The sequence below is a fragment of the Macrotis lagotis genome, chromosome X (assembly GCF_037893015.1).
Source record: "Macrotis lagotis isolate mMagLag1 chromosome X, bilby.v1.9.chrom.fasta, whole genome shotgun sequence".
NCBI lineage: Eukaryota > Metazoa > Chordata > Mammalia > Peramelemorphia > Peramelidae > Macrotis > Macrotis lagotis.
This window is the reverse complement of record NC_133666.1, coordinates 89,263,068-89,287,479: the sequence shown is the minus strand read 5'-3', so window position 1 is coordinate 89,287,479 and position 24,412 is coordinate 89,263,068. Positions and strand designations below refer to the sequence as shown.

At 40.8% G+C, this 24,412-nt stretch overlaps 1 long non-coding RNA gene across 1 annotated transcript; it reads right to left on the bottom strand.

Annotated features, from left to right (window-relative positions):
* Nucleotides 1–1,548: 1,548 nt before the first annotated feature.
* On the bottom strand, nt 1,549–9,521 carry LOC141500567 (uncharacterized). Its single transcript, XR_012471970.1, has 3 exons — nt 9,419–9,521; nt 5,925–6,353; nt 1,549–2,286 (listed from the first exon to the last, which is right to left on the bottom strand). It is a non-coding gene; the product is annotated as an uncharacterized LOC141500567 (long non-coding RNA).
* Nucleotides 9,522–24,412: the final 14,891 nt, after the last annotated feature.

The window sequence follows — 24,412 nt, the reverse complement described above, 5'->3', positions numbered from 1 at the left end:
CAGGCATATACTACCTATGGGACCTTGGGCCAGGGCAAGGCATAGTCATTCTTGTCGAGCACTCTTACATTTTTGGCCTACTCAGGTAAAAGTGATAACTGATCTCAATGTCTCTGTGACCTTTCAGAGCTGTCTGAGGCACTAAGACTCTAGGTGACTTGACTGTGGGCCTGCTGTTGGTGTGGTCCAAAACAGGACTTGAACTCTGAGCCTTCTTGAATCTGAAGCTGGCCCTCTGTCCTTACATCTCACACAATTCCTTTCTTCCATTCCTCTCTTTCATGTCCTGTTCCATGAATCTTTCCTGATGCCAACTTTTAGTGGCCTCACTCCCAAACTGTCTTGTACTTCGCCTCTATTTGCATTTATTAAGTGTATACTATCACGTACTTTCTGTCTCATTAGAATGAAAGCTTCTAGTGGTTAAGAGTTGTGTCCCTAATAGTATTTTCATCTCTGGAACCTATTTCTGCCAAACTAATTTCTATTTATTCTGTTTGTTTTTCATCCACAGTTTTTGCTGTGTGAAAGTGCACCACTGGACAAAACTCTAAGTATAAGGATTTTGACCATAATGTGAAATTGCTGAAAGACCTTCCTGCAAGTGAGGAAGGGAGGCAGGAACGGCATTACACATCTGTGTCAGGAGGGCATCAACGACTGGTTCAACCAAACATGGGGGCTTGGGCCAAAGAAGAGAGAACAAGAGGAAGATTAGGTGAGTGGCAGGGCACATGATGACCTGGCCAGAACCAAGTAAAAGAACATGTTGGGGAGAAACAGGGGCAGACCAGATATACCCACAAAGAAGATAGGATAGGCTATGTGTGGACCATGGCAAGATACATGATATCCAAGCATGAATGGACAGAAGACAAATATGCAGATACAGACATGGATAAATGGGCAGAATAGCCAAAAGTCCTCTCTCAGTACAGGAAGTCTCATCCCAAATCCTGATCCTGAACCTGCAGTCAAGGGAGGACTCACCCTACACATTAAAAACAGCTGTCTCCCCTCCTTACCACCTTTCCATTAATACCCTTCAAATTCTTGACCAATTTTAAAGTATTTTAGTGGATGATTCCTATTTCTTATATCATGGTATACTTTGAACATGTTGTAGTTTCCCTGCAGAAGTTGTTACCTACCCTCAGCTGAAGTAAAAAATTAAGTGCTAGCAGTGAAGACCTCAGAAAAACAAATTCCCAAATTGCCCTAATTAAAAGGAACAAGCAGGGAAACTACAACTTGTTCAAAGGAACTAGAGACAATGAATTATTATCCATAGTAAACAAATATTTGGGAATTGGCCTAGCATTAAGATTCTTAAAGGAAATGTTAAATGAATAGTAGGAGGAAATAGACTGTGAAACAATAGCAATGGGGGAGCCTCAACTTTTCCCTCTACAAGCTAGATAAATCCAATCATAAAACAAATGAGAAAGAATTCATGAAGTTGAATAGCATTTATTAGAAATCTTAGACATGAGAGATCTCTGAAGTAAACTACTTTTTGTAAAACTACATTATGCAAATTGGACTTTATGTAAGGAATTCTGAAAGAAATCTGGATTCCCAAAAAACACCTATGTAAACTTAGCCATACAGTACAGGGATCTCTTTGTGCTCCTGCCCCTCAAATTGGTACTCTGAGGCCTCCAACCACCCACCCCATCACAACCTCACAAAACCTTTTTAAAAAATTCTCCAAGTGAAAGCAGAAAAACAGATGTGCAGAGAGACAACCAGCCCCACTGATGGATCAGGCTGTGGCTCGAGACCTGCTGAGAGAGGAGACCTTGATTTCAGTCTGTCCACCGGGTCCATCCACCGGCTAGACAGTTTAGTTTAGTTTAGTTTAGTCCCTACATTCTGGTCTTGTGTCTTCTCCTGATTGTTTCCGTGTCTAGCCCCCAACTTTGTGCCTGCTGGAATGTTCATTCTTTCAGCTCCAGCCAGAGCCTCATGTAGGTTACTCCAGTAGACATCTGTTTCTCCTCATATTCTTGCTTTTCAGTATCCAGGCAACATGTGTCCTTGAACCTCTCCTCCAAGTGGGGGGAGAGGGGCCATAGCTCCATTCCTCCTCCCTCTTGTCCTTTTCCACATACATAGGTAAATGCACATTATGTAGAGCTGCTTTATATAAGGATCTGCAGAATAGTCCCCCAATATAAAGTGAGAACTACCTGCATGACTTTTCCCAGGTGTATATTTCAGCAGGTTCACAATAATCGACCTAGAAGTCTGGGGATCCCAGATATGCTTTTACAAAGAATATATCTGAAAAAGATGAAAAAAGAGAAAAGAAGCTATTTGTACAAAAAATGTGCATTCTGCCTCAAGTAGCAAAACTTCATTGATCACATATTAGGGCAGGATATAATTATTGTGCTTGAGTGTAACAATGTTGGATCAAATTCTTACAGTACTTATTAAAAAAGTTTTCATCTGTTCGTTAGAGTTGTAAGAGGCAAATTCAACACATATACTTATGTCCGAAAGTATATCTAAACAATAAGTAGGTGATAGTTTTTAAACTCCCCATTTCATGTGTTCTGTGGATAAGATAAAGGAAGAGGAAAGGACATTTTCCCACTTTGTGTGAGTTTCAGAATAGATCCTGCCAATAGGAGTTTTGAGTTCTAGAAAAAAGCTTTAATGCACCAGTTCTATCAAAGAGAGGAACTACCTCAGGAACAATAGAGATACAAGCTGGTTGAATGTTGGATAAGTTGGACAAGCAGCACAAATACTATGCATTCTGGAGTTTTACATGAATGCTCTAAATATTTGTTTTCTCATCATGCATAGTTGGCTCAAAAATATATCTTCACTAGCTACTAATTGTTTATAGATAAAAATTTCATCATTAGCTAAGGGATTTCAGATGAAATTTCTTAAATTTCCTACTTTGGCTGGGAGCGGTTCTAGTTTCTAAACTGCAGTTAGGTTCTTATAACAGTTCAAGTAGGTAGTCTAAAAGACCCTCACAGAAAAAGATCTCTTAACTGTATTTGCTATGCTTTGTTCTCAACAATGTCATCATTATCATTATTAATTCTTAATTTTAAATAAAAATACACCATTAAATATTCACAGTTTCCAAACTTAATTGTCATATTCTACAACAGATACATTTTTGGCTTAACAGTATTCATATCAAAAGGGGAAGTAATCTATGTTTACACTTTTTTCCACTTTTTGTAATAAAAGAGAAAAGAAGGCATATCCAACATCAAATGTTTCACACATGAAACTTACTATTACCAGTCAGATGAGAGTAATCCAGTGGGATGCATTTTCAAATTAAATTACCGGGAAATCCATCTATCTTAGTTTCTTTGGTATCTTATTAATCATTGCCAATGATATCTTAAATCCATTATAAAGTTATTAAGTATTATAATTACAGTTGACTAAAGAGGTGACAATATTTCATTTATATAGTACCTACCACATGCCAACCCTTTTCTAATTCTTAAAGATTACTTTAAAGGATTTCAGAGATCTGTTTTCTGTAGTATTTTAGAAAGTTTCCCTTTTGATTTCTCAGTAAATTTTTGCCAACTTAGAGTAATAAGGCACTTATAAATAGTAAGATAAGTCTTTCCCTTTAGGAAGACTACTTTTGTGGAAAATATAGTTCATAAGATATTTAATAATGTTATATTTTAGCAGTGCTATTCATAAGATATTAAATTTGTGTTAGTCAGATGACATTAATTTTAGTCCATTTCAAAATGCTATCACTCAAAGAAAGGTTACAAATTTAGATCACAACTCTGGTTTCTGGGGAGTCCTCAAACCTCTTATTAAATCATATGAATTGAAGTTAAAGGTATTCCTTATTACAATGTTTCTTTTTCTCTAACTTTTCCCAAGAGTTGTTATCACATTCGTTTTCTCCAAGAGCTGTTATCATATTAATAAGGAAGTAGCCTAACAGCATTTTGAAGTATTTTAGGAAATATCTACATAATAGTATGTTTTTAAAGAATATTTTTATAATTAAATGAGATTTCATATTTCTAATCAGATGTCTCATATTCTTTCAAATTCTACAAAACAAGAAAATTTAGAATTCTAAAAAATCATGTTTATTTATTGTTTTTCTAAATATAATACCAAATTTCTTTACTTCTTTCATAGCCAAATTTAACTTATTAATTTGGATCAAATCTTAATTTATCCTTCTTCGAAAATCATTCAAGTATGGGGGCAAGGATCAATCTTGATGCACTCACTCATTCCATCAGTGCAACATTCAGGGACAATTTGGGGCATTCTGCAATGGAGAATACCATCTGTATCCAGAGAAAGAACTGTAGAGTTTGAACAAAGACCAAGGACTATTACCTTTAATTTAGGAAAAAAAACTGATATCTTATTGTCCGATTTTGCTATGTCTTATACTTTGTTTCTTCCTTAAGGATATGATTTCGCTCTCATCACACTCAATTTGGATCAATGTATACCATGGAACCAATGTAAAAACTGGCAAATTGCCATCTGTGGGGGGTGGGGGGAGGGAAGTAAGATTAGGGGGAAAATAGTAAAACTCAAAATAAATAAAATCTTTAAGTACAAAAAAATAAAAAACTTATAAAAAGAAAACCATTCATGTAATTTACCTTTGATGTGCTGTTTTATCCAAAACTCAGTTACAATAGTTGACATTAAAACTTTGCTCATCATGTTAAGCATTTCAGAATCATTTAATTCATCCAACAACCCTGAGGTTGCTGCTGTTACTGTTGTTTGATATTGTTTTTGTTAGTATTTTGTACTTTCAAAGACTGATCAAATTCTCTCATTTACTATATTTATAAAAATTTTCAGTCCTATCAAATCTTGCTTTTTTATTACTAGTGGCAATTTCTACAGCTCAGTTCTCTCAAGGGGCCCATTATTTATATTGGCTTACATAATATAAAAATTCATGATGTTTCTTCTGACCCCCATAACTGCTTCTTCATTTCTTTGGATCAAACAAAGAATAAAATCAATTCCTTTGTTTTTTTTAACTTTATCCCAACCAGTGGGCCAGTATCCCCCACAATGTGATATTCAAGACTACCCCAAATCTGGGTTCTAGTCCCATTTTGATGAAAGAAGTTGGAAGATCCACATTAATTAAGTAGTTAAATAATCAAAGTGGGATACTCACATTGGGATAGTCTAGGGTCGTTTCTTGACAACCTATTGGAATTCCCTCAGAAACTATCCCCCCCCCAAAAACACCCTGTGGTAATTGAAGAAATCAGACATAAAGAGGCAGAGTTAAAGAGTGTGTTATATGGATTGGTAATATTTTTGGGCTTTCTCAACTCAGCCCTGGTCCCAGGTTCGAGACAGCTGGGTGCCCTATCAATTTTTTTTTTTTTTTTGCTGGAGTCCCAGATTTGCTGGGTTATAAACTAGGCATATTCAATCATGCCCTGATTATGTTCTAGACAATATGCTTTCTTTGGCCTTAAATTGATGTTTCTTGATATTATTCATAAATTTCATTGTTAAGAACTCCATATTATCATTATTATTATGGATTTAACTGATAGAAAATTTTGCTAGGAAACACACAATATTCATGCCCTCTGGTGCTAGAGACTTGCTAGAAAACCTGCATCATGACTTTCACTGCTCAAGTGGTCCACATTATCATGGTCTTCACCAATATGCATCGCAAGGCATTTTCTTAAAAAATATTAAAAAAACTATCTAAATTTTCATTAAAATCTTGTTAAAAAATAAAAAAAATTAAAAAACTCGTGAAATCCTTCCTTTAAAAATATTTTTTTTTTCTTAAGAGAACAAGACCATTGGTCAAATTTCCTTTTTTGAAATTTCAACCCCTTTTCTTTTAAACTCTATATTCATATGGTGTCATTACAGACTCTAACTTTGTTTAAATTCTTTACCCAATTTCTTCTCTTCCCTTCTTCATTTTTCAAAAACGATTCAAAACTCCACCTTTCTTATGACCTTATCCAATACTTCTTTTCCTTGCTTTTATTTGTTTAATTACTTCAGTTATTAATTGCAAGATTTCAAATTTGGGAGTCCAGTTTTTTCACGTGGTTATGCCAATTTTGTAAGAGTTTATTTTATAACAGTAATAAAGCAGCTGCATTCATGAGATTGATTCATACATTTTACAAAGTAGGTCGATTTTCAAATTCAGCTGATGGGTATTTTGGGGAATAATGGAGATCTTGTAGTGTGGAAAAACTGGCAGATTCAAAATTTCATTGTTTTAGAACATAAGTTCTTCTGTGGATTTTTTTTTTTTTTTGAGAAAGCTCCTTCGGTAGGCTTAAATGATGTCTTCCATGAGTCTATGTAGCTCACTGAAAAAGAAAATCAACTTATTAAAAGAGGAACATGGTGTGAGTTTAAATGCATCCCCCATCTTCCAGCTGTCTAGCAATGGTAATCAAAACTTTATTAAAGGGTTCTGTGAAATCTAAGTTTAATCCTATGGTTATTTTCTTTCATTTCTAGGCTAATTCTAATTTTTCTCCTATTAATTCTTATTCAAATATTAACATTGGCAGAAAGCAACCTGCTGAGCACCAGCTCACATACAGTTAATATAAAGGAACTATTATTTTCTGTGACCTACTTCCTTTCTTCCTCCCCACCCCCACCCCCTCTACTCAATAGTCTCTGTGACTCCCACTTCTGTTGTAGGTAGGGTTCTGGAAGGTGATGGCCAGGTGTTGCTTCCCACAACTGGACCTCCCATCTGTTGCCTATGTCAGTGGAGGGAGACTTTTTCCCCACTATAAATTAAATTAAAAAGAATGAAAAGATAGAAGAAAATGTGAAAATTTCATCGGAAAAACAATTGACCTGACTACAGATGGGAGAGATAATTTAGGAGTTATTGGACTACTTGAAATCAATAAAAACAAAAGATCCCAGACATTATTTAAGAAATTATCTAAGAGGGGCAGCTAGGTGGTGTAGTGGAAAGAGCACCAGGCCTGGAGTCAGGAGGACATGAGTTCAAATTCAACCTCAAACACTCAATAAATTGCCTAGCTGTGTGACCTTGGGCAAGTCACTTAATCCCACAGCCTTGCAATAAAAGTTATGCAAGAAAACTACCCTGTTATCTTAGATCCAGAGGGCACTATAGAAATTGAAAAATCCTCCAGTTGCTTCCTGAAAGGGATGCTAGTGTCAGAAAACTCCAGAGAATATTATAACCAAATTACAGCACTCCCAAGTGAAGGGAAATATATTACAAGTAGTCATAAAAGAAATAACTTAAATAGCATGAAGCCACAGTCAGCATCCTATAAGAGTTGGAGGATTCCATATTAAAGAAGCAGAGATCCTGGCATAAAACAAATAGGGGGAAATGGACATTTGTTGAAATACAGGAATTTTAAGCATTTATAAACCCAAGACTCTAGAGAAACTTAAAAACATGAGCAGCAAAGTGAAATCATAAGGAACACAAAAAGGTTAAATTATTTTAGATTCCCATATGTAAAGTTCAAGCATAGGATCATCATTATCAAGGAATTTGGAAGCAGTCTATATAAATACCACAGTTGTGAGTTGATTATGTTCAAATGATCTCAGGATAAAAAGAAGGATTGAGAAAGAAAGAGGCACTGGGAGATGGGGTAAGGGAGAGATGAAATGGTAGAAAATTTTGTCACATAAAAGAAGTATGCGAGACTGAACTTTTACAGGGAAGGGGGAAATGTGGAAGAGGTAGTAGACAATGTTTGAAGTTCACTCCCATCAGAATTGGTTATAAAGAGAAAAACATATACAAATCCAGCTTAGCACAGAAATCTATAAAAAGGGAAAAGGGGAAGATAAAAAAGAGGAAGAGCAGATTAAGGGAGGCCATGGTTAGAAGAAAAATAGGCAATTAAGAAGAGATAGAATAAAAAGAAAGAAGAAGAAACTAAAGAAAACGGGGTGAAGGGAAATACAGCTAAGAATCATAATTGAATATTTGAAAGGGATGAATTCACTCATAAAATGGAAGCAATAGCAGGATGGCTTAGAACCCAGGATCCAACAACATGTTGTTTACATAATTCACGGTTGACAGAACAACACACACATACACAAAGATTTAAAATAAAGGCCTGGAGCAGAATTTATTATGCTTCAGCTGAAGTAAAAAGGGTAGTAAGAAAATTGCTTAATATCAGACAAAGCAAAAGAAGAGACCCACTTAAAAGAGAGGATCAGGGATATTATAATTTGACTAAAAGGCACCACAAATGATGAAATAATAGCCAATTTTTTACATCATTTCCCTGATAAATACTACTATGTCAAGTATAGCAGAAATTGAGTCAATTTATAAAAATAAAAGCCATTTGCCAATATGAACAGGAAGCTTTCAGAAGAAGAAATCAAAATTATCTGTGGTTGTTTCAAAGAATTTTAGAGAAATGCAAATGGAAACAACTCTGAGGTACCAACTGGAATCTATCAGAAAGGACAAATACAGGAGAGGATGAATCAAAATAAGTACACTAATGAATTGTTGATTGAGGTGTCTTCTGGTTCCTCCATTCTGGGGATCAATCTTGGAACTATGGTCAAAGGGATATAAAACAGTGTGCACTCTAACTAAGCAAGGGCAGATATCTATCCCAAGAGCTAAAAAGAAAATGACATAAATTTACAGAAAATTTATACTAGCTCTTTTTTGTGGTGGCCATGAATTGGGCATTGAGGAGATGCTTCTCACTTGGGAAACGACTGAACAAATTGTCCATGTGATTATGGTGGAGGACTATCGTTCTATAAAAATGGCCAGGTGGAATATTTTCAAAAAATCCTGGGAAGACATATGAAATTATGCAAAGTGAATGATACTGTAATGCTGATCAATTGTAAAAGATTTGACTTCTCTGATCAATACAATGATCAGCACAATTCCAAAGTACTCATAATGAAAAAATGTTCTCTTGCTCCAGAGAGAGAACTGAGGAAACTGAAGTATAATTTTTTACTTTATTTTTCTTGCATGGTTAACACAGAAATAGGCTTTCCATGATTTCAATTTTATAATTGATATGGTGCTTGCCTCACAGTGTATGAAGAAAGGAAAAAAGGAGGGAGAGAATTTGAAATTCAAAATTGTTTTTTAGGTTTTTTTTTTTTTTTTTTTGCAAGGCAAATGGGGTTAAGTGGCTTGCCCAAGGCCACACAGCTAGGTAATTATTAAGTGTCTGAGACCAGATTTGAACCCAGGTACTCCTGACTCCAAGACCAGTGCTTTATCCACTACGCCAACTAGCCGCCCCACTACACCACCTAGCCGCCCCTAAAACACAAAATTTTTGAAAAACAGAATCTTAATAAGAAACAATAACCTCATTTTAAAAAATTAATTCATTAAAAAAGAAGATAGAAAGAGGGAAAGAAATACCTGGACTAAATTCCCTCCAATAGTTTTTGAGCTTTCTGAGGATTCCAAGTCTTTCAGTTTTACATTCAGGAGAATTTGTGTGGCTTCCCTTGCTTGGGTCCTGCTAGAGACACAGCTTGATGATGTGTGCTAGGAAAATAGATAGGCAAAGAGGGGGAACTGACCAGCTTGTGTTTGGCAAAAGGAAGCAGAAAAGGAACCGGAAATCCAGCCTGGACTGAGAGCAGCAGAAAGTTTTTGGAGTCAGAACTGGATTCCAGATCTCCAATATTCTGTGCAGTGGTTTAGATGATTGGTTCATAACAGGGGTTCCATACTGTTTTAGACCTATGACCCTTGACTTTTCAGTAAGCCCTCACATGCCTCTTCTTCCATTTCAGTATCAAATACAAGAAATTCTACTGATATTCTCATTATAGCAACATTTCTGGACGGGTACACCACCAGGTTTGTAACTTCACTAATGGGATGAGATCATTATTTGCTAAATATTCTTGACACTTTCCTCTTTCACTATAGGACCAACATGATTTCCAAATGACTGCTCCACTTTCAGTCTATGAACTTCCAATTCTCCTTCCCTGCTCTCCCTAAAGGGAGCTCTGCCTCCTTCCCTAAGCCAGTGTTGGACTGACGGACTACTTAGAACCAGCTCCACTAAGCCCAATAGGAATGGCTCTGCCTGCAAACTTCTTGTCTGGTCAGATTGACCACTGAGCCTTGGGTCAAGCAGGAACCATGGGTAGCTCTGATCTCATGGAGAGGAAGGCCTTCCCTCCAGGATCTCCACTCCCTTCCCAAGTGCAGTTCCTGGCTAAGATTTCCCATGTAGATAGATCCTCTATATCTGGACATTATTAAGCCCATTGATATCTTCCTCCACTCCTCAAATTGACAGAAATCTCCCAACTAATGACCAGACTCAGAGGGTGGAGAAGAAGGCCTGCTTCTGAATCCTGGCTCTAACTTTCTAACATTCTAGTAACCTGAGTGACTATGACAAACCTTTGGAACTCTCCTGGTTCCAGATGTATCTCAGACATCCTTTTCAGGACTAGGTTCTAGGATGGTCCCTTTGAACAGACTGCTCTGATATCCAGAGATGACACTTCTAGCCCTCTGTGGTGGGGAGAGAAGAGGGAATATTGGGAGGCTGTGAGGTACTCACTCTAGTTGGGAGGAAGGAGGGATCAGGCTGAACTAACTCCTTCCATGAGGCAGCTGCCCAAAATACTAGAGGCTGCCTCTAACACTGCCTGGATGCCCTAGGGTCCTGAATGTTGTACAGGGGATTGGTGCTCAGAGATGGATAGGATGGAGGCATCTGCAGTACCCTTGAATGCTATGGGCCTGTGATTAGAAGATTCCAGTATTCCTGAACTGCAGCCCGGCCAGCTGAAGCTTCTCCTTGCCCTTCCAGTCCTCCCTTCCCTTCCCCAACTGGACCACCAACCCTGGGGTTGCATTCATAGGGATTCAGTTGCCCAGCTCCTCCTCCTCTACAGATTTCACCTCTTTCAATCAAGGCTGCTCCCTGCTGCTACTCTCATTCATCAGGGGCAATTTCAATTCTCAGAGACTTTCAATTAAACCTTTATGGTCTTTGCCTTCCCCTGCTTCACAAAGGGAAGCTCTGTGGTCAGGTTTGCTGAGCAGGCTCCTTCAAACAATCTTCCCTATTACAAACTTAAGCATATCTAAAACAACTTGCAAATACTAATTGCTCATGCCCCAGACAGACAGGGGCTCCAGAATCAGCCTTTATTTGGATTGGGATCTTTTTGGCCACACTGATGACATTTTGGCCACACTAGAATCGTCCCAAACAAAAATAATGTAATCCATCTACTTCTGTGTGGTTGTTGAGGGTGGTGATGGAAGGGTGAAATTACACAATTAGAGGATGAAAGGATTATACATTGTAGAGGTGGAAGGGACCTTGGAGACCATGAATCCAGTATCCCTCTCATTTTGCTGATAAGGAATCTGAGGCACAGAGAGGGTGTGAATTCCTTAGGGCCACACAGCTCTCAAGTCATTTTGAATTTAAATCCAGTACTCCAACCACAATAGCAGGCCTATACCAGAACCTTTTTCCCCTGTCAGAAGCCTGCCCTCTATTCAAATGGCACAATGGTAACTTTAGCATTCCCAATGTATTGTAGTGAAGGAGTTTCTCAGAATTCTAACAATACAGGTTGCTTTGGAGAAAAAGAGATTTCCAGACTGTGGCTTCTTTTTTTTAACCACAGAACATAGAATATCCAAGTAGAAAAGGGCCTTTAGCAGAGAATGGTCAAGCTGAGAGAAGCATCTAAACTTACAGTTTTAGAGATTTAAGAATTTTGCAAACAAATTCACAACTGGAGAGTCAGTAAGTATAGAAGATGTGGAATTTTAGACCAAAATGGAACCTTGGAATAGAGAATGGCAGAGCTGTAAGGGATGTTACAGATAATGGAGGACAAGAGGCCCAATTTTAAGATTCAGAGACTGAAGCAAAAAGATATGAGGTAAAGTTTTTAGTCACAGTCACAAGTTATTATCCCAGACTTTAATAACTAGTCTGGAGCACTTTTTTAAAGAAAGATTTTGGGATCAGACATCACAGCTATCTTCCTTTGCACGAGGGGGTGGGCCCCAGGGTCAGTGACTAAGGGGATTAGGTTCCCATCAAGATCACCTGTTGAGTTCTATATTTTCATTCTTTCCATCCTCAAAGTTTTAGACTCCATTTAAAGAAATTACCAGCCAAAGCCTAGCCCCACTGTAAGACCATGATTTACTAAACAGGTTCCCAGCAAGGCCAACTACTAGGTAGCATGATGTTTTTCCTCAAAATCCCTTCCTTTTCTCTTTTGAGGGAATCCATTTCTTTTAAAAATGCAAGTTTTCCTTTTACTTTTTTTGATAAACAAGTTCATATTCCCTCATACATAATTCTCTTTTCTCCTTTCTGCAATGACAAAAAGAAAAAGTAGAAGTGTAATAAAAAAATATGACTATGTAGTCAAGGCATGCAAATTTCCCTATTGACCAAATTCGAAATATGTCTCATTATGCACACTGAGTCAATCCTATCACCAGTTTGTCTGGAAGTGTATAATTTGCATCCTCAGGAATCCTCTGGAATCTTATTTAGGCATTACACTGATCAGAGTTCATAAGTGTCTCAACATTGTTTGTCACTATAACATTCTACGTATTTGCATAAATTGTTCTCTGCTTCAACTCCCTTCACACAGCATCATTCTCAGGTTTCTTTGACTCTGCCCGCTTTGTTATTCTTTTGGATACAATAGTATTTTTAAATAATATTTGATTTATACCAATTACATGTAAAGACATTTCAAAATGTTAAAAATATTGACTTCCTGGAGAATCTAGGTGGCGCAGTGGATAGACCACCGGCCCTGGAGTCAGGAGTACCTGAGTTCAAAGCCAGCCTCAGACACTTAATGATTACCTAGCTGTGTGGCCTTCGGCAAGCCACTTAACTCCATTTGCCTTGCAAAAGACCTAAAAACAAACTGACTTCCAAATTTTCTCCCTCTCTGCCTCTTTTAACCTTTCCCTAAGATAGTAAGCAACTTGATAAAAGTTATATGTGTACAATTATGCAAAATGTATTTCCTTATTAGTCATGTTGTGAAAGAAGAAACAGATAACAAGGAAACAAAAGACACACACCTTATAAAATGAAAATAGTATGTTTCTACCTGTATTCAGACTCCATCAGTTCTTTCTCTGCATGTGATTAGCATTTGCCCTCACAAGTCCTTTAAAATTGTCTTTACTTGCTAAAAGGTAAGTCATGCCTAGCTGATCATTCTACAATATTGCTATAACTGTTTTCCATATTTTCTTGACTCTTCTTTACATTGCACCAGGTCATGTCAATCTGTTTTTGTTCCAATTTATTTTATTATTTCAACTACATGCAAAGATAGTTCTCAACATTCATTTTCTTATAAAGATTTTCAATTCCACATTTTCCCTTTTCCTCCCCCTCCCCTTGACAGTGAGTAATCTGATATAAGTTATACATGTGTAACTGTGTTAAACACTATTTCCATATTAATCATGTTGTGGAAGAAGAATCAGAAAAATAGGTAAGGTAAAGCCATGAGAGGACAGCAAAACAAAACAAAACAAAAAACCAATCATACTGCATACACTCAATTTTTAGAATGAAAACACTTATGCTTTGGTTTGCATTCAAACTGCACAGTTCTTTCTCTGGATGCGGATGGTCCTTTTCAGCTTAGTCAGTGGACATGTAACATTCATGTCTCATCCAACTCATCAGAATATCATTCTGCTGACATATCATTTTTGCCTATTTTAGATTATGTGTCAAATGTCTTCCAGAGGGATGTTGTATTTGTATAATCACTTTAGAATGTCCAGATAATAAATAATATCAAACCCTCCAAAGATAGGGCTCTATAAAAAGGGGGCATCTCATATCTTGAGGAAGATCTGTGGTCTAGTTTATTAGAGAAGACCATGAATCCTTTAATAAAGTGCAATGGGCTCAAAGCTCTTTCCCAATCTTTTTTTTTTCTACTATAGGTTGGGCAATTTTAATCCCCACAGCATCCAGTGAAATGTTAGGCTAAGAAAGTGCTAAAAAGATCTTAATACCATATTTCACCATGTATAAGACATCTTAATTTTGTGGGTCAAAATTAGAAAAAAAAATATATTACATAAGTTATTGAACGCAACTTTTATTCATCATCAAATTCATACAACTCCTCATCACTGTCAAAACTCCCATCCATGAGCTTGTCCTCATCTGTGCTTGATGACAAATCACTGTCTTAGGAGAGGCTCTGCCCTCTCTCCTGCCTGTACTCTGACCTGGGGTTGATCACAAGCACTCCCTGGGCATGTCTGGTGCATGGGCACATGCACAGTCCATTCCATTTCATGAACCTCAAGCACCAATGGTGTTCTCCTTTGAAATCAGTCCCTTCTTTCTCACCAGCAATTCTTCTTGCCTCCTGCTGAACTATCTTTGTTGTCACAGGAATTCCGGTGGGGCTTTGCTCTTCATTGCCTCTCTTCAGTTCCCTCTCTAATTCATTTGGCTGCCTTTTCTTCCCTGGTCTTCTTCTGTCACGGCATTTTCAGTAGGGTTTCTTCTAGCCATGACCAGTCCTGTATTGTTTTCTCAGTTGGAGAATGACCAGACTGATGATCAGCAGTATGACATCCATTCACTTTTGCAAACTGGATCCTTTGAACTTGAATTCAGCACTGGATGAAAATCTTTTCGGAGCCATTTCAGAGCAGAACGTGGCAAAGCAGCACCTAATATACCAGTAAAAAATGCAAGACAATGAGTGCAAAGACAACAAGCATGAAAAAGCGGGAAATGAAAGTAACAGAAACTACAACAATGAGCAAAAAAACAAGTGCAGAAAAAGCAGGAAATGAAAGTAAAAATATCTACAACCAGTGTAAAAGACACTCTCAGTTGTTAGACCCCAAATTTTTGGGAAAAGAGTGTGTCTTATACAGGGAGAAATAAACAGCATGTTTCTTTTGTTTGACTTTTTTTTCATGTGGAGCATAAGCACATACACAAAAACCATTTCCAGAGGATCTGACACAAAACTCTCCATGTCCTACCACTTACTTTAAATAGACCCCCCCACACACACACACATACACTCGCACACTCACACACAAAGAGACAGTATCAAGATGATGGGGTACAAGGAAGCCACATTTCATTCCCAGATCTAGAAAAGTGACCAGAATGAATCCTGATTAGGAAATTCAAGAAGAAAGTCTTGCGTGCATCATTTTCTCACTCAGGTTGTCATAGAGAGAGACAGAGATGTCTCTGGACACTGGGATCAGGGCAAGGCCAGGACCAGCCATTGTGAGCTTTTCAACTCAAGAAGTTGTATACCAGATACAGCAGAAAAGGGCTGAACATTTGGAAGGGCAGAGGAACAGATACCAACTGGCAGGCTTGTTGCTACATACACAGTTCCAAGGCCCAGATGCAGGGCATCCTGAGTTTGAACCTGGACCAAGAGGGGTCGGTCTGGCGTGATTAAGGGTCATTGACCCTCTGCTGTGCACGGAGCAAGAAGCTAATTGAGTACCAGGGAGCAGCTGAGACCTCAGGAGTGGTGTGTGTGTGTGGGGGGGGGGGGGCGCTCTGTTCCAGACTCTAGCCCATGTGAAATCTGCTGAGGAATAAGCCTGGCAGGAATCTCAGTTCAAAGGGGAGTTTACATTCCTGTCACCGAACAAGCATGCAGACTGTGTCTGTGTCCAGGAACAGTCTCCTAGAAATCCACATGGGGAGAGCCCCTGGGAGTGCTGCCCAGACCTAAACCGAGGTCAGTAGGTTGGAGAGCTCAGAATAGGTCAGAAACCAGATTTTATCTTTGATCAGCTCACTTGGGAGCCCTGAAAGCTTGCAGATCCTCCTTCTGAGGAGATGTGCCTGAGATCCCAGAAAAACACAACTCACTGCCCCCAAGAAAGCATAGTAGCATGACTTGCCTCCAGGAGGGTAAGAGCCTGGCCCCATCAGCAAATCCTGAATCAGGTAGAAGCCTGAAAGGAGGAGGAAAACAAAAATGATCTAACCATCCTCAACAGCTGTTACAGGGACAGGAACACTCAAAACAGAAACCTAGAAAAAGAGAGTGACTTTAAAACTGCTCTGTGACAGCAGCAAAGAAAAACTCTGCTTAGGCACAAATTCAACTAGGATTTCTTGAAGACATGAAGCAAGAGTTTTGCAAAAGAGTTTTAAATGTTTTTACAAATGGCACAATACCGGTGAAAACGGGAAAGTTGGTGAGAACAAAGGAAGAACAAGTGGTGGGGTGGGGTCTCTTGACTTTTTTGTGTGCAGTTTGGGTATGAACAAAGTCACCTACTGTTGTTTGTCATTGGATTCCCTGTTTATTTGGGGGCTTTCCTGTGCAGACCTCTGGGTTTTGTTCAAGAATTCCTGTGAACCTGGGCCATGTGCCTCCCTTCAGGCAGTCATCTTGGCAGGTAGCCTGTTCTGTTTCATTTGTAAGGTGTCTTTCTAGCTTAGACACTTGGTGTTTTCAGGTCCTCTCCAGCTCTGAAGTTCAGTGATCTAAGATCCCATTCATCTGTGACATTCTATCTACTTAGCATTCTCCTAGGTGTGAGTCTGTGTTCTCAGTGCACTTAGTTCTGACATTCAGCCTCCTGAAGGTGTTCTGGAGGTCCTGAGGTCCCTCCAAAACCTAAGAACACTTTGTTCTTAATTTCAGGACACACATGTAGATGGGGGCAGGATACATCAGGTGTGCAGGCATTCTTTATCCAAAGTTCCTCTATGCCCCCCAAATCTATGATTTGCTATGTTCCAGTATTCTGCCCACCTCTAACCTTCTGTCTTCTCAGGCTCCTCCCAGCTCTGACATTTCGGTATTGAAAGCTCCATCCAAGTGTGATATTCTAGGAACCAAGGTCACAACCACATGTGACATTCTATGACTCAGCACTCCCATCCTTATTTTCTAGGGATCCTCCAAATGGGTGCTCTGTGTTCTCAGATTACTGTCAGCTCTGATAGTGTGGGTGAGAGTCTATGTTTTCTGGTCCCTATCAGCTCTGACATCCTGAGTTTTCCTTGAATTCACTGTCTCTGGCTTCAGTAGTTAGCATCCTATTTGACTCACAGATGGTGTTTGTTCTATTTTCACAATCTGTGTAAAACTGAAGATAGGTGCTATTTAAATGACAGTATTCCTTTCTCAATCCACCAGTTAGTTCTTGAGGTAGCTTTTTTTTAATCCCCCTACATCTGGAAGTTCATTTACCACTGATTCCATTTCTTTTACTGTGATCGGGCTAGTTTAATCCTCTATGTTTTTGTTTTCACATGGTGGTTTACGTTTTTGCAAATATTAAACCATTTCTTGCCATGAAGTTGGCCAAAATTATTTCTCATCATTTTATACTCTTTCATTTGTGATTCTGGCTTTTGATTTCCTTTTAAACAAAAATTAATCAGCTAACGACTGGACTATTTTCCCAGTTGCTGTTTTTTTTTTTAAATCTCCCAGTTTCACCATTTCCATCTGAAGTCTGTTGTGATTATCAGAGTTTCTAATCTTTCCGAGTGGCTTCTTATCCAGGACCTCACATACCCCGTTTATTCTGGCTCTTCTCTTCCTAGCTTTTCCTGCCGAATAGGTTTAGAAAGACAAGAATACTCTGCCTACGACAAGTAAAGTTTTAGGGATTTCAGGATCGCTCCCCCCTCCCTCTGGGGAGATCCTGCTCCAGCCTGGTTCCTATCCTGGACCCGCCTCCGGGTGACATCATTCTAGTCGTGAGGGGAGGAATAGGGACTTGGCCCCGCCCACCTCTCCTCCAGAGCCAAGCCCCGGATCTGAATTCAAAAGGCGGAGTTCTGCCCCCTTCCCACAATGCATCTGCTGGGGTCAGTCACGTTGGTTTCTGGGACTTGTGGTGTCACTGGGCCTATCTTCCACCCCTCCCCACCAGTTGCGCCTCCAGGTGGAGGCAAGCTGGGGCCCCTCCCCTGGTTGGCTGACCGACCTGGGGCCGTACCCTGAGGCTGAGGGACACAGTGGCTCGTCCTCCCTGGCCCTGCCAGCGATCCCTAGGGGACCCGCACTCCTTGACTGAAGTGGCGGAGTCCTTTTTCTTGCTTAAGGGGCTAGCCCCGCCCTCTCCACGGTTCCTGCTTGTGCTCCATTGGCTGAGCTTGACCCCGTGTCCGGATGTAACCTCAGGAAGGGGCCGTGAAGGGCTCCCGCCCAAGGCCTGATCCCTTCTGAGGAGCAGGCGGTGCCTAGCCACTGTAGGAGGGCCTCATCCCTTCCAGATCCGCACATCGCCTTCTATTCCCAGGCCCTCACCCACTCCCTGGGTCGGCCTCCCTGACTAGGCCTGGGTCTGGCTGAGGTGGGGGCCAGCCGACACACCTTGTGGGGTCCCCCTCCCCACCAACAGTGGCTGGTGGCCAGGGCTGAGTCCAAAAGGTAGAGCCTTCTGCTTCTTTTGGCCCCTGTAATCCTTGGGGACCTAACTGGAGAGGGCAACTTCCCTGTCCCCTTCCCCAGTTTCCTGACTTTTCACTGACCTGTGTGGCTTGATGTTTTTATTTTGCACTCTGAGGATGCCGGATCCCCGGGGCTTCTCCTTGCACTGGGTCAAACGGATGGAAAAAGAGGCTGGGGCTTTGGGTGCCCCTGCACCTGCAGATCTGTAGCTTGTATTTGCATCAGTCTGGAAGAAGCTCAGCCTGTAGCTTTCACAGCTGGGCCGGCCTGGTTTTGTTCCCTTCAGGAGCTGGAGAACCACCAGTCTCAGTCACCCTCTTCTCCTTCTAATTATCTCCTCACCCACGCCTATCTTCCCTGGCCCTCCCACTCCCTACATCCCCAGAAGAAAAGCAAAAGCACTGTTTCCACAGGCTGGCAGACTCAAATTCTTATTCTACATCTTGACTTCCTCACCTTTGTGTCACAACGTGGACTCTATGTAATCAATTGGTTCCTGCCCTGATCAGACCTGAAGTCTGTCAACTTGGCAAAAACTATCCCTTTTTAGGAACTCTAGTTATTTCCTTGCTGTCTGGTCTCAGAGAACTGGATGATGAAAGACTGTGTCTTTGAGGGGCTAGGTTTGAACAACCCACCATCTCAGATCCCCGAAAAGAGACAAATGGCAGTTTCCTTCAAGGATTTGGAAACAATGAGGAAAGCTGGAGCAGACGGATTTTTTTAAATTGTAGGAAAATTCAATTTAAATATCTATAAACAAAAAAATAAGTGAACCCTCCCAATAACTATTCAGGGTCCAGAAAGATAAATTACCCTGTTGACTGAGTCCAGATGTACATCTCTTTTTGATTTTAAGCTATATTCTCTGTCTCAAGAACCATGGGTGACTGGCATCATTCATCTACAATCCTCTGATCTCAGGATTTTTCACCACAATCATTAGAATTTCAATAGCTCTCAATTTTTTTTCCCTTTAATGTTGTGGTATAATTAGTACTCACTTCGCTCTGCAGGTATCCATTTCATCATGGTACTCCTACCATCTTCCCAATCACCCCAGCTCAAATACTAGCTGCCATCCCGCTCACCTCCACACTCACTTCCTAAATCCATTTTGTGGCCCAGCATGGTGGATTTTCACTTGGAGATGCCACCTTCCTTCCTCAGACACCGCTCCCCCATGTTGGTTCCCCTCACCTATACTCTAGGCCTCAGAGAGGGGGTGTGGGGTGGGATCTACCTGCCAGATGTCTCTGTCTCCTCCAGGCCATTTCCCACTCACCTGTTCATGTGGTCTCCCTCTGCCACAGACTGGATTCTACCCTAAAACCTTTAGGCCCCCACACTCCCTCAGCTGCAGATATTTGATGACTACAGCATCCCCTTTACCTATCCAACCATTGCCTCTCCTATACACAGCTTATCAGCTATGTGCCTCAACAGACCCTGCCACTGGGGGAAGCTTTCCTCCTTGCCTGCCTGGCAGGAGGCCCTTCCCCTCTCCACTCCAATCCCTGAGGATATCTCACTTTTTTCAGGACCCTCAGGATTCCAGTGCTTTCTTCCTACCTACCGGCCCACCTCCACCCTGCTGAATTCACAGCTGCACAGGTACTTTGCAAGTCCAGCCCCCACGGAGCCTCTAGCTCCTTGACGGCAGGAACTGTCTTGGTCTTTTGGGCACCCCTTCATTTAGTGAAGTGCCGGGGGCAGAGCAGGGATTCGCTATGTGTGGACTGCCTATATATGCCAAGCAAGTGGCTTCTTCCTCTTCTGTCCAATTCGCCCCCAAAAGAAAGGAAGTTCCTGGACTGTGCCTTCAAGATAGTGGTCATTTCTTGAGTAGTAAAGGCCAGGAGTGATTTGGGTCAGAGCCGGCATTTCTTTTCCCCAGGGTTCACAAACAGGGCCACAGTTTACATCTCAGGGTGGAAAGTATGTATTGAAAACACAAGGTTGTTTCCTTTAGAGTGGTGTAGACAAGTGGAAGCTCCCAGCAGCGTGAGCCCTCCCAAAGCTGCTAAAGGGTTCTCATCCAAGGGCTTCCTCCTCATAGGCCACCTCTCATGCCAGATAGGTTCATGTAGACTCAGTCTACGCATTACCTGACCCAGCCAGTCTTTACCCAAATTCCCCCCATGCTTGGCCAGAACCACTGCCTCCACTTCCTGTTTTGTCTCTCACTGTCCCCCCCCCCCCCCAGGTTGACTTCTGGCCTTTGTCCTCAGAAAATGGCCCCTCCCCAGTTGCCAACTGCAGGTGTCCTTACCACCAGCTCATAAGGCCTTATGAATTCTGTACAGCAGTGGACTCTCCTGACCTCACTCTGCTCCTTGCCACTCCCCTCTCTGGCTTTACTCTGACCCTGGGCTCTTTTGGTTCTCTTCTACTCATCCTTCTCAACCTCCTTTGGTGGCTCATCAGCCTCATCACCCTCCTGTCCGTGTCCCCAGCTCTTAGCTCTCTCCACATTGTATCCCAGTGGCCTCACCAGGTCCCTTGAGTGCAACCTTCATTCAGATGCAAGTGTGGAGAGAGCCATACCCTAAAACACTCCCTCCTCCACCCTCTCCCATTCCATGCAAGGAAAGCCAATGTTCCCTTGAAAGCCACTGGAACTCGTAGAGACTTGATGGGCCCAGGGGAAAAGAAGCCTGAATTTGCTGAGATGACTTCCGGGTGACTGAGATCAAAACAGTCAGGAGGTGCTCCAGAAACCAGCTCTGGGGCCTGGCTAGCAGACCAATATGGGCAACTCAGAGACAGGGAGGCCTGGGATGGCTGACTGAGCTCAGGGTGTCTGTCTATCCTCTAGCTCCTTAGTTCCTCTCCTCCTCCTCCAGCCATAGCCAAGCAAACCTTCTGGGGCTCACTCTTCAATGACCCACCAGTGGGGCCCAGAAGCCAGCAGGGGGCTAAGGACTGCCTGTCACAGGGAGGGATGCTGGGCAGGTTGTAGGAACAACCAGGCTGGGGCAGTGGCCTGGGAGGGCTGCCAAGATGCCTCTCTCTCCTACAACTCTAGCCTTCACAGACCCGCACTGGAGAGGCAGCCTCAGATTTTCTGAACATGGAAGGAGGAGGGAGAGAAACCTCAAATCTCAAAGAAGGACCCTAAACCCAACTCACACCTGGGGAAACTGAGGCTCTGAGGTGGGAAGGCATTGCCCAAGCTTGCTCAGTTGGACAGCCTCTGTGTCTCCAGGAATTCCCAGTTCTAACAGAAAAATCTCTCCCATCTCCTCCTCCATCCAAGAGGGTTTGCTGGGATTTTATACTCACCTGATGGTTTCATTCATCAAGATAGCAAAATGTATTTGGAAAATGCTTGCCACCCAGGCAGAGGATCAGCCCCTGTCCTGTGCCCAAGAGAGGCTTGCAGGGTTACCTGAAACACAGATAGGTTAAGGGATCAGCGCAAGGACACAGAACCCGGATGGGTAGGTCACAGGCCAGAAGGGAACTCAGGGCTCCCGGATTCAAGATGCACTGCTCCACTTCCAGTTAAGCAATTAACTCCCCTTTCTGGAAGATTCTATGATGTGTGACACCCTTTCCCCACCACAACCTCAGGAAGTAGGGGGGCATCATTGTGGCTTTCCTCATTTTACAGATGTGACTAAGTGTCTGACAGTTGTGGTCTGTGGCCACACTGCTGCCAAAAAAAAAAAAAAGAGAGAAATAGAAAATTTCACTAACATAATAAGAACAAAAGCACAAGACAAGATTGATTTACAAATGAATTCTACCAACACTCAAAGAATCATTTACTTGAAAGCAAATAACTGTTTGTATAAATAGGAAAAGAAGGGATCCTCTCCAGTCCCTTCTAGGATCCTGTGGTAGAAATGTTTGTTTTTAACATTTTTTTATTAACTTTTATTATTCAAGGCACAGGGCCATTCCTCTTACAACTTTTGGCCAATTATATCAAACTAAACATCATTTGAATAAATCCTGACTCACATAATCCTACGTGTTAGTAGAAGACTTTTGAGAGGAAAATTCCTAAAAAACCAACTAAGAGGAAGAAGAGAATACAATGTCTTTAAAACCTCCCCAAAATACTTTGTTGGAGGAAGAATTCCCCTGATACTGTCTTTATGACCCACAAATCCCTTTCCTTTAAATAATGGATCCATGTAGCTTTATAATTGTACGATTTGGCAAAACTTAGTGTTTAATCTCTGACTTGACTTAGTTTACCTAAACAGTCTATTTAAATGGGATTGTTTTTACCTTAGGGAAAGGTTGAGTTTATGATTCTGTTTCACTAAGTTTATTCAACATCTTGGCCATTGAAGGATCATGGGGATTATGAATCTCTTGTTAAAAAAAACTTATAACCTAGGGTGACTAGGTGGTGGTGCAGTGGATAGAGCACTGGCCCTGGAGTCAGGAGTACCTGAGTTCAAATCCGGCTTCAGACACTTAATAATTACCTAGCTGTGTGTCCTTGGTCAAGCCACTTAACCCCATTTGCCTTGCAAAAAATAAAAATAAAAAACTTATAACCTAAAATAACGTACACTATTGAACGATGCCATGATTTTGTCTTTAAAGAGCCTCTTTAAAAATCTCATTTTTTTCAGAATTATGCTTTCTGTCCTACAAACATGTACACCAGTACAATAAAACCTTGATCTGGGCCTCTGTAATTATTTATTTCTGTGTTGTGGCAAATTTATTTGGGCAGTAGAAACTTCCAGACAAACTCAAAGAGGAGATATTTTTTCCCAAAGCAAATTGGGCAAACATGAAGGGACAGACAATAAGGTTGGAAAGAATATGGTTGAAAAGATTAGTCTATGTGGGTCTATGCCTAGTTTTGCCTTACTACTTTGTAGTTTTCTCAACAATTTTTGTCAGATAGTGAGTTCTTATGCTAGAAGTTGATGTCTTTGGGTTTGTCAAACAGTAGATTGCTGTAGCCATTTACTGTAGTTTCTTTTGAACCTATAGTAATCCACTGATCCATTACTCTATTTCTTAACCAGTACCAGGCAGTTTTGATGACTGCTGCTTTATGGTATAGTTTTAGATCTGGTACAGCTAGGCCACCTTCCTTTACATTTTTTTCATCAGTTCCCTTACTATTCTTGACCTTTTGTTGCACCAGATGAATTTTGTTACTTTTTTCCCTAGCTCAGTAAAACAGTTATTTGGTAGTTTGATTGGTATGCTGCTGAATAAGTAATTTAATTTGGGTAGAATTGTCATTTTTATTAGATTAACTCCACGTAGCCGTGAGCCACTGACAGTTTTTCCAATTATTTAGATCTGACTTTACTTGGGTGAGTCCCCAAAGATGATGTCACTAGGCATAGACAGAAATTCTCCCTGTATGCACAATGTTATATTTACCTGAAAGATTTTGATGTCGAAAACTAGCCATGCCAGAAAGACCACTTTCCAAAATTGCAGAAACAGAATTAAGACTGCCTTCTTCTGCCTGTGTTCAATGAAGTGAATCAGAAAAATGTGTAACCTGTTCTGGACCCAGGAAAAATAATAAGTAACCCCCTAAGACTATAAAATCAACTTTACCATTGCTACAGGACTTGGACACCTGCCTTGTCCTACTTGGATGCCCACGGCTGCCATATGCGTTGTCCTGTCCTTCACTGGTGGGTTTGTCCTGGGAAGATCACTCAAGTCCCACAAATGATAGTTCTATGATCTCCCTTCACCTCTCCACCCTTAATGATCACATGTATCATCTCTGCTTTCACTGGAGCAAGATGGAGAAATTCTGATTTGCACATTTGAGCCTTTCAATGAAAGTAATTAATTAAGCTCCTACTTGATTCATGGCATTCTGTCTCTGGCCTGTTCTATTTCACCAGTTAGAGACTGGCTCAGTAAAGATACCTTTAACAACTTCTATATATGGTTCTGAATTTTGGGGTTTCTTTTATTTTTCCTCATGTGCATAATCAGCCTG